General features: G+C 34.5%; 1 long non-coding RNA gene across 1 annotated transcript; it reads right to left on the bottom strand.

Moving 5' to 3' along the window:
• Positions 1,563 to 11,041, bottom strand: LOC102184183. Its single transcript, XR_310683.3, has 4 exons — positions 10,998 to 11,041; positions 9,644 to 9,761; positions 8,183 to 8,248; positions 1,563 to 3,611 (listed from the first exon to the last, which is right to left on the bottom strand). It is a non-coding gene; the product is annotated as an uncharacterized LOC102184183 (long non-coding RNA).

Below are 11,612 nucleotides of genomic sequence, written 5' to 3' on the forward strand. Positions count from 1 at the left end.
TAAGCTTAAAAGAAATAAAACACTTCAAAGTATTATAGTCTTATAGGTTATACATTTAAGACATTAGAAAGGTACAAAATATTTTATCCCTTATCAAACATAAAGGGAAGAAAATAATATTTTGGTTTTCACAAACTGAGCTTCATAACAAAAACAAACTTCTAAGCCCTGGTTTTAGGAGGAAGAGTATCCATTTGTTTTTTTCTCTCAAATACACATAATTCAAATATTACTCTTAAAGAAAGCCTGCCACATTTCTGGTGGGTTACTAAAACATAGGAAGCTATTAAGTATACTTTGGGGTAGTCACAAACCATTTTAATACCACGGGAAATTCTAGCCAGACCAGACTGCACCCCACTTTCAACGAAATGAACTGCAGCTTCTTTCTTTCTCTTCCTAATGTCTTTTTTTCTCCATATCACGGATATGCTCCATCCCAGCTGAAGCCCACCATTTTCTGTGAGGCCTGTTCCAGCAGCTTCAGCTTTCCTAGCCTCTCTCCTAAATTCTGAAGGTTCTGGATTTCTAGTAACACATAATCATGTTGGTCTCTGTCTCAGTTTCTATCTACTTCTCCCCTGTCCCCATCCCCCAATCTAAGAATCAAGAGAACCACTCTAAGGGGTCAGGGTCTGTGTAGCTCTTCCTTATCATTAGGGTCCCAGTGCCTAGAAGTGCTAGACAGAGGTACTTCCCTCGCTGCTTCATGCTGAGTGACCACTGATATTTATAGATTCCATGTGTCCACAATATCTTTTGTCCAGGTCATTTTCAAGGGCAAGGGCTATTTTATTGTCTTATGTCATTTATATCACCGTGGTCATGGCCATAATGGGTTAAAGATGAAGTTATATTTAGAAGTACTGCAAGACTGGGGTCTGCTCGGCCTAAGGTGAGGTCCCTAAGGCCTCACTTGAAAAAATTGAAGATTTATAATATTGACTTTTGTTAGAAGGATTATTGTAACCCCTTAATGACATCCAAAGTTTTCTAAAAAGAAATGGAGCAACATCTTCATTAAGAGTGCTAAAGTCAATATATACGGTAGAAAATAAAAATAAAATTATCCTTAACAATTCTTTCAGTGGGCTTCTCCCAAAATATAGCATAGATGGTTTTGTATGTGCCTCATCACGTCTCAGTAAGTATACCAGCATAATTTCTACCAGAGTTGGAAACAAAGCCATTCTTCCACTAAGCATCGCATAAAGTAGCTGCATTTTAGGGGCCAGGTACCAGAAAAGATGGCTTTCCTAGGTGGCTCTAGTAGTAAAATACCCACCTGCCAATGCAGGAGACTCAGAAGACACAGGTTTGATTCCTGGGTCAGGAAGATCCCCCGGAAAAGGAAATGGCAGCTCACTCCAGTATTCTTGCCTAGAAAATCCCATAGACCAAGGAGCCTGGCAGGCTATAGTCCACAGGGTTGCAAGAGTCAGACACAATTGAGCATGCCTGCACTAGAAAAGATACTTTCTGTTTCTCATTTCCTTCTTTTTCTTCCGACATGCATATAGTTGAATTAGATGGACATGAAATGCAACACAGCTGAACACAAATTATAAAGATAATGAATTTATTCTACAAATAAAATCTGCAGGCACCATGGCAGTGACAAAAGTTAAAGTCTACAAATTGAAAAACTATTACAATATACCCTTGAATGTCAAGTCTCTATTAACACTCGGAAAATTTCCCCAAGTAACCTGTCAGCTTTGCAGCACTTTTCTATAGTGTATGTCTACCTTTATTCCTTTACACAGAAATTGCTTACACCCCACCCCCGCCAAAAAAAGTCAGTTTTTTCTCAAAAGTATTTCTCTAGAAATAAGAACAAAATCTAGTTTGTAGAAAAATTTTTTTTTATATCTAGCTACAAGTTATTTAAAATAGTCTGTATGTTTTGAAATCATAGACAAATCCAGTTAAAGCAAAAATACCACAAAAATGTAGATGTTCTCTTTGTCTCCCCTTCCATACACACAAAATCAATTCTAGTCTTAAAAAGATTCTATGTAATTATCATATGACCCACAATCACACTCCTGGGCATTTATCCCAGGAAAATGAAAACTTATGTTCACATAAAAATCTGTACATGCATGTTTACAGCAGTTTTATTCATAATGGTGAAAAACCAGAAACAAAACTGAAGTCTCAACTGGTACAATGGTTAAACAAACTGTGGGGCAACCATACCATGGGATATTACCCAACCATAAAAAGAACAGAATATTGATACATCCAAGTTGAATCTCCAGAAAATTGTGCTGAGAGAGAAAAGTCAATCCCAAGAGGTTATATACTATGTGATTCCATTTATAGACCATCCTTGAAAAGAAAAAAAATTATAGGAAAGGAGAACAGCCTAGTGATGCTAAAGGAGGAGGAGCAGGAGAGAAGCATGTATGACTATGAAAGGACAGAGTGAGGAGTCCTTCTGGGGATGGAAGCTCTGCATCTGGGCTGTAATGACGCCAGTGTCCAGGTTGTGATACTTTCCCTACTGAGGGGAAACTTACTAACGAAAGGTACAGAGGACTGCTCCATTATTTAGTAAAGCTGCATGTGAAATCTGTAATTATCTCAAAATATAAAGTTTAATTAAAAATAAAAAATATTCTAGCCTAAGAAATTTACTTTGCTGTACGGAGATCTGCACTTAAGAATTTATCATAGGATTTTGTGAAAACTATAGAAGTGGATGAAGCACAAACTGTGTCACGTACAAAACAGTCACTCACCACTACTTTTTCGGGTGTCAGCACATCTGTGCATCTCTCCAGTCCCCTCACTAAGGGCTACCCCTGGTCAGACATACCCCTTGACAGTGTTCACACCGCCGAAGCCAGAGGCCTGCCTGCCACAGAGGAATCCTTCCGTTTTCCTTCAGCCACCACAAAGGCCACAACAAGGAATTTCCCAGTGACAAGGCAACCCCTCATTATTCAGTCTGCCCAAATATAAGAACTCTGTGGAAGACTGGATGTCAACCTTTATAGAAACCAAATACTCAAACACGTAACAAATGCTCTGCCAGTTGAGATGATTTTTCCCTCATACCTGAGTTGAGCTAATAGATGTTTTTAAAAGAAAATGTTTCATTCCAGAGGGACTACTATAGAGAATTAAAATAATATATATGGATACCTTTTAAGTCTTTCTTCTTCCATAAATATAATAGGGTCACATTAGAAAGTGATTTTAAACCTATTCTAATGATATCAGATTGCCAGAAGAATTGCTATAATGGAGAAAATGATTTTTCTCGGGGGGAACCCTCTTTTTCAGGTTTAAACATTCATTTAGTTCAATAAAGTCATTTTAGAAAAAAAGTCAACATATAAAATTGATTTTATTTTTTCTATACTTTGATTAAAACAGCATTCAGTAACACTATAATGCTAAGCATTTCAAATAAAACTGGTGATCAAGAAGGGCATAACCTCCTTCTGCATGACAACTGTGGATTTTAATTGGAAAAATCCTGTAATCTATAAATAAGAATATCCAAAACATATTTAAACCACTTGAGCACTTGATTTTTCCATGTCCTTTGCATCTAGATTGAACAGACCACAGGAAATTTCAAAGACTGATTGCTGAATCTAAAAGAAAACACAAAAAAGTCTATTTAGTTGTCATGATCACTGTCACCATCAGCCCCTAATATCTTCTTATACTTCACCAACCTCACTTAATTTTGCCCAGCTGCTTTATGCTTGGGAGAAAGACAAATCACTAATCAATCATGTACACTAATTAAAAATGCTACCTTTTGGAGGCATTGTAATACCTTAGTAATAGGGGTGAGGATTTCCTCTAACTGCTTACTTTTAAACATTTTTGATAACACATGAGCCAGGATACAGTGAACATTTGCAAATGCTTAATGCTAGAGTCTACATAAAATATCAAATTGCCCCCCCCCCAAAAGTGGCGGTACAATGCTGCAACTGGTTGAGGTCACATGGAAAATAGAATTATATGCTAATTTGTTCCTATATTAAGTTATCATAGAAGGTCAGACCAAACAGAGTAAAATGAATTCTGGAAAAAAATTAACTAAGTAGATTGGTATGTACCGTATCAAAGTAAACTGTTTATCTTAATAGATACAAATGCAAGAAAGGTTTTTCAAATGGGGGTATTTTCTCCTTTTTGAAAAAAATATATGTTTTAACCAACCCCAGGCAATGACTTGCATGATTTAAAAACACTTTACCTAAATAATTTTTCCCTAAAGGAGAACAGGGCAGGATATTTTTTTTTCAAGGGGAGAGAAGAAATGGAAAAGGGCAGAGTATCCAAAAGAGAATAATTTCCCCAGAAAAAGCTTTATGTATGTACTTATTAAATTTTACTCACATAAATAGTTCTGCACATGTATTATAAAATGAATAGCCAGGTTTAAACGACATTATGGGGTCAAGGGGTGCTTACCATATACATTTATTATTTTATTCCAAAATAAACTAAACAACAATATAGATGTTTTCCTTAACACAGATTTGTCTCAAGAAAATATGCTTTATTTTTTTTAATTACTGAGAACGATCTATATTTATTTTTTTCTGGAGGGTATATTCTGTAGATAAGCCTTATCCATAAGTAAGTTCTCATATCTAAGATCTAAGATATGAGATCAACTTAGAAAACTATAAACCAAATTAATGGTTGAAGAATTTGGGCTAGCAGTTTCACATATGATGATGGTACAGGCTTTATATTTCTATTTTCAAAGGTGCTTTATAGAAAAAGGGAAAGAATTTGGAGGAGAGGATAATGGAGAACTAAAATCTTACAGCATTTGAAACCAAGGGACAAGTATTTTATAAAGTATCCAGTTTACTGCAGGACACAACTAGGATGAGTAACAGAAATCATCTGTCTCACACCCTCAGGCACATTCCTGGGGAAAAAAACCAAAATGGTAATTTTTATTCTAGAGTCTATCCTATTTTCCATTAAAAGATCTGTTTGTATTTTTCATTTTATTGAAACATTTCCAAAGCAGTGCTGCAAAAGAACTAACAGTCACAAAGAGCCACCTGAATTTTCTAAATCAAAACTCATTTTTAATTTCTAAAGGGACTTTACCTACTGCTTTTAATAAAATTTCATTACTATTAGTTATCATAAAATATGTTAGGTTTCCATGGAATACCAGTTTAGGCATAAGATCTTCAGGCTCCTCGATGAACTATAAAACAAAGCTATATACTACTTTACTATCATTCTTGTTTGAAGGATCTTATATTTTAGGGTCTTGATCCATTAAAAAGTTGAGAATTACATTTGGAAAGGAGGGGAAAGTCTAACAAAAATGGAAACATGCACTGCTGCCTAAAATATCAGGACTTAAGTAAATTAATCTTCATTCCCAGTGAAAGCAATCTGATGTCCAGGGACTGGGAATTATTCTACCATAAAATACAGCACATTAAATACTACAATAGACCCATTTGAAATGTCTTAACATAATTATTATGTCATCTACAAATGACTGGATATAAACTTATATGTTAATATTCAATACCACAGGTTCTAATGCAAAAGATGCTGAAATGGTAAATATATTAAGTTGGTTAAAGGTAACAGCAAGTAAATCAGTATCTATTCTATGACTAAAAGTAAGACTCCAAATAAGATTTGAAAAAGAATCGATAAAAGCAAGGGCAGAATATTTGGACCCTGGTTATCACAAATAACACTATCATTCTGATGGTTTGCATATAAAACTCCTTATCTCCACTTGCTAGCTGAAAAGAATGAAAAGCTTACTACAACCAGCTAAAAAGAAAGTCTTTACTATGCTCCTTGAAAAAGCTCATTTTCACATTACTCAGGCTTCATTATGCTAAATCAATATTCGTTTAGTCACTGGGGTTATTGACATATTTTAAAATAAAAGTATACCCTTCAGCTACTGCACTCATTACAGGTAATTTGTCTTGTCAGAGAGCAGGGAATATTATCCTAGTCTTTCAGGGGCTGACAGCCCATGGAAATACCTCCCCATGGTTACAACTGTAAATAATTTTAAGGTAAAATATTGAAAAATCAATGACTGTTTCCTGCAATCTGTCACAAACAAATCAATCATAATCTGTACTGCCAGAGAGTATGATTTGAAGGAGATGGGAGCAGATGTAATTCTTGGCTGGAATCTCTCATTTCAAAATCACTTCACATAATGGTGTCATCATTTAAACACTTAACAGTCAGTGCAACTGCCACTGTAACATCTAGTTGGACAAAACCACAAGGAGGAGGAGGAGAAAATGCCATCACTATTATGTTAACAAACATTTAATTTAAATGGTTGCTGCATTAGGAAATTTCAGCTGAAAACTGTTTTACCTGCCCCCTTTCACAGTTTTAAATTAATCAAGGCTGATTTTCTGTGTACTAATGTTTAATAAATTAGTCCATGACTAAAGCATGTATTTCTTTTATTTTAAAAGTCCATTAGAGAGAACAAAATTTGGAATTAATAAATAAAACATCTGGATTTTAGAATAATCCATAATTCTATCTATATCTCAAAGACAAAAAAATAGTGTCATAGATGTCAAGATTATACATTTAAAGTAGGTTTAATGGTCTCAGTTGCCCAGATATTAAATTTTATATTTTCCTTCTATTAATAAATATTACATTTCAGCTTTGTAATACTGAAGCACAATTTACAATGATGAGCAAGACTTAGTCAATTCAAAAACACCCTTGTATTCCATACACAAGCTATACCATAGATTGATATTTTAAAAGCTGGAGTGATAACCCAAGTAATACGAAGTGTAAAAGTTGGTCAAGGTCATAATATTGAATTGTTCTGCAAATGTAAACTGCCTTCCAAGTAACCACTTTTGGATAATTTTTTTCCAGGCCACATGTTAACAGCTCTTCAGCTGCTTCCAACCTCTACCTAGGACAGAATAAAAGAATCTGAGATTGGTATGCTGCTTCTTCCTATTGTATTAACCAAAAATGTCATTTGATTTAAAGATTACAGAGTCGTCTTCTTGAAGTTTTTTGTTTTTAACTCTATATTAGCTCTTTAATAGAAGAAACTGGTTTTAGCTACTACTACTATTGCTTACCCATTTCCCAATTATATAATTAGACATCATAAAGTCCTTCATTATTCCATTAACATCCTTCTATAGCTATAGTTTGGGGAGTAGATATTTTTGATGACTAGAAAAGTATATCATTTTTCTTAAAAAGGAAAAAAAATTACATAAACACCATAACACAATTTAAGCCTTTATAAACATTCTTCAAAATAGAATGACTGAATGACAGACTGATATTTTATAAAAGAATTTGACTCTGTTTTTAATTTAACTTGCATAGTCAAGGCAGCAGCATAGCCTGAAAAGATGGAAGCTTTTCTTTCTGATACAAATTTTCTCATTTTTTATTCTTGTTCAAGAATCTTAGATTCACTCTTGGACACCAACATTAGGTTTCTGAAACTGAAAAAGCATGCGGAGAAATGCTCAAAGATCTCATCCAGAATAAAACAGAGTCCTCCATTCCATGTGAATCCCTGCAACAGCTGCAAAGAGAGCAGCAAGCCAACCTAGTGAGAGGAAAGGGAAAGTATTACCCACAGCCCAGGATTACACAAAAAATGGAAAGGGACCTAAAGCTGACAACTAGGGAAGGAACCCGAGTGGCGCAGCTCCCGGCCTCCCGTGCGCTACAGCAGCCCCGGCTGGGCCTGGAGAGCTCCTTGGCAGAGCTCTGGAACCAGTTGTCAACCAGCGAGTCTCCCACTCTGGGCTGGGTGGTGGCTGACAGTAAACTGCCCTGCAGACAGCGTGTTCCCCTAGAGAAGGTAACAAAGCCAGAGAGGTAAATGAGGACAGCTAAGCAACTGCTCAGTGTGTGCACATCAACCACACACTAAAATGACACCTACTGGGATGGGGTAGGCCACCATCGCAGATCTAATTCTCAGAAAGAAGCTATTTTAAGGGTGCTGAGTAGGCCTAGCTGAGATTTCTCAGCCCTCCCAACACAGCAGCTCAAAAACTCAGCAGAGAAAAATCAGATTGTTTCCATACCCCAAATTTAAAGAAACTGCTGCCTCCTAGATAAAGTTCTTATATGTAATAAAGGCGCAGGATTACAGAGAAAAGTATTCTCTTAAAAGAGATAATATTACCTCCCTATCTTCAGAATCTCCTCCTTCCAAAAGCCAGTACAGTGGCTCCATTATGGACTGTAGATTCTTAAAGAGAAAAACAGCAAGAGTTAGCTTCATCTTTCCTACCACTTCCTTCCTTCATTGAATTACAATTTAATTACCTATACTTGAATTGATTTTATTCCTGAAGGATATATTTCTCAAAAAGCATACCCTAACCATTTCCACCAGAGAATATTTAGTATAACCTTCTCAGTTAATCAACTATAATCTATTATTGTTGGAAAGGACATGCTTTCTTCATCTTTTCAAGAGTAGGGAACTCCCTTCCACACACCTATTTTATATAAAATGAGAATTAGTTTTAATATATTTGAATACCATTAATATATAAATATAACTATAAATCTTCATAAATTTTGTCGAATAACAGATATAAAATCCAACCAATTTGCCTGTATGTTTAGATTTCCCTATATTCATTCTTAGGAAGGAAAAAAAATCTAATCCTCCGTCTTTTAAATTCAACAAGTTTATAAGTGGTTTAAAAAAAAAACAAAACCAAAAACTAAGCTTAAAGACAAACAAAGAGGAATCAGATTGTTCACTGTATAACATTTTCTTTGTATCTGTGTGTTTCCTAAGTCACTATAATACTTCAGCTCTTGGTCATACATGAAGACCTATAAGGCTCAATCAGTTATAGAAGAACACAAAGGTGCTATTTAAAAACAATTAGATATGACTTCATTTAATATTGAGAATCACTTTAATGCCTTTGCAAGTATTCACAAAGAAGCACTGATTCTATAGCAGACTGTACTCGAGTTGCCTTCTGTAGAATTAGCTTTCTTTCTTTTTTGGTCCTCCAACCATCTTTTTTACTTAAGAAAATATTCTCTATCACTGAATCCTGTACTTTGCTCTCCCCACTAGACAACACAAATATTCTGCACAATTTTTTTTTATAGCTTTTCTCATCTGTTTGTGTTCAGCAGCCCCTATTCTGATGAGAAGGGACAAGTTTTGAGCACACCTGTATGTTCTTTGTCATTAAGAGAGTTTAGTACCTATGACTAGAGCTGATACTCCCATTATATTTATTCTAAAAAAGAATTGGGATAATGAAAATAATAAAAAGCTGTAATTTGATATAAATATTTCTTTCAAATAATAATTCTCTCTTTATAACACATCATAACCTTAGTCTTGATTTTTATGAAAAGCACTGAGGTCATAAATTTCACTATCCAAAGTTACCATTAAAAAATAAATCATTCAGTTTATTTCCATGAAGCTAAATGTTCCTACTTATTAATACATTGGTAAAATTGTAATAAAGGCCTCAAGTGACGTTCTTTGCATTCTGTACTGAGACTGTCCCTATTACCAATATAAATACTTTGGTAAAACAAACACTGGTGCTATTTTGGGTTTACTCCCAAATATACAAGCACAACTGTGCAGACATTCACTTACAGATGAGTGTGGGGATGCTCAAGGACAGATTTCAGTCAACACTTGGAGGAACCCCATAGTTCAGAAGTGAACTTAGCTGAAAACATCCAAACGTATATGGAAGCATCATACTCATAACCTGCACAGAAAATAAAAATGATTCTGTTTAAGGAAATATAGAAGTCTGGTTAAATACTTCTGAGATATTAGATATGAATATCTAATCTAATTTTCCCCAAGGTATCACTTTATATTACCGCAAATAAACAAGTAAAGACTGTATCAAGGTGTGGAATATCATTAACCTGAGAAAAGGTTGGAAAAATGGATTACATAAAAGATAACTGTAGGAGAAAATTATATTCTCTTCTCCTGAACGAATGTTAAGTGCATCCTCACTAATAAAGATTTAAACTTTAACTACATTTGTATATACTGGTTTTCAATTTTGAAGCATCTAAGTTAATTTACCATGTTAAATTGGTACTTAGGTATACTCCAGCTATAAAAATACTACAAATTTATGAAGAAGTTAAGTCATGAATACCACACTCCAGAGTAGTGCTATGAAAGCAAACCAGAGTCATTATTGAACAAAAATAATAATAATTCCGAGGTTTTACATCTTTTCAGAGTTGTACCAGCTGCTATTCTATTAAGGACAATTATTCTCTATAAAAACAGCTAACATTTATACCCAAAAGATGTTAAAACTACAGGAGTCCACACAATGTAGACACTGAAGGGAAATATGTAAAGACATTGAGGTACTACCACACAAAACAGGCTCTGCTATCTCAGAGTTAAAACGTTATTCCAAAATACAATACTGTTTTCATAATCTATTTTAAAAAACATGTTTAATTCACTCAGGATCACATGATCTCATTTACTTGCATATTATCAACTGAAAAACACTGACAATTTCCCCAAGATTTCTATACTGTAAAAATATATAACCATATATTAATACATTAATAATTACCTGGTATTATTTATTAAAGCAGATGACAGGTAATTAGCTCATATTCTGATTTCATTTCTTTTAACGTATCATACTTGAAAATAATAGATGGATAATAACACTGGGATGCTGATACTGGCTGCCAGAAAAAAAAATTTTGATGGGGGATCTGGGAGATAACTAAAGCAATTATCTCAAAAGTAATGCTCTTGTTTTTGTTTCAGCAAACAAGTCTAAATAAATCATTCTTTGATTTTAGCTTCCCATATAATGACAGGCAGCTAATTATCCCTGGAGTCACAAATAAGCTGTGAATCTATACCTGGTCTCTCCGATCATAACGCCTATGGCCTCCTCCACTTTCATTTCCTTTTTCTACAATGAGTTTTAATATTAAAGAAAAACACTCACACATCTTACATACACATTGATGGACAGCCAGCTTCCAGGAAATCATGAGCTACAAAAAGAGGGGGGAAATCTTAATGCAATACTTATGTTGAAGGGTATTAGGTGCTGGGTAAGCCAAGGGGTAATATAATCAACAGCATCCGTCTTGCTATTGTTTTGGCATTCAGAGATTTGAAGTAAAGGACAGTAATATTATTTTAGTGGTCATCCAGGTTATGATTCAGATCTTTAAACTAATAAGAGTCTAAATGCACTATCTTCACTTGCTCATCAATTCGAATTTACAGAAACACATTTTGGAAGAAATAAAACAGTTTTCTTCTGTGTCTGGAAGTAAAACAAGGCATTCCATAAACAATGTAGCTAAGTACTTGAGAAGAAAAAAGAAAATGTTTTAGATCATGAAAACATCCTAAGAGACTTAAAAAAAAAAAAAGAAGGGACATAAATTTCTTATATATTTACTTTTTCATTACATTCCTGTTTCTGCACATTAAGCATGTCTTCCTCTACATATTTTTTTCTGAATACTAATAAACGTTTGCTTAATAACATACTAGGCTATTCATGCTTTCCTTTCTAAATCAGAAACCATTATTCCACAAAGATGGAGCA

The sequence above is a fragment of the Capra hircus genome, chromosome 18 (assembly GCF_001704415.2).
Source record: "Capra hircus breed San Clemente chromosome 18, ASM170441v1, whole genome shotgun sequence".
NCBI lineage: Eukaryota > Metazoa > Chordata > Mammalia > Artiodactyla > Bovidae > Capra > Capra hircus.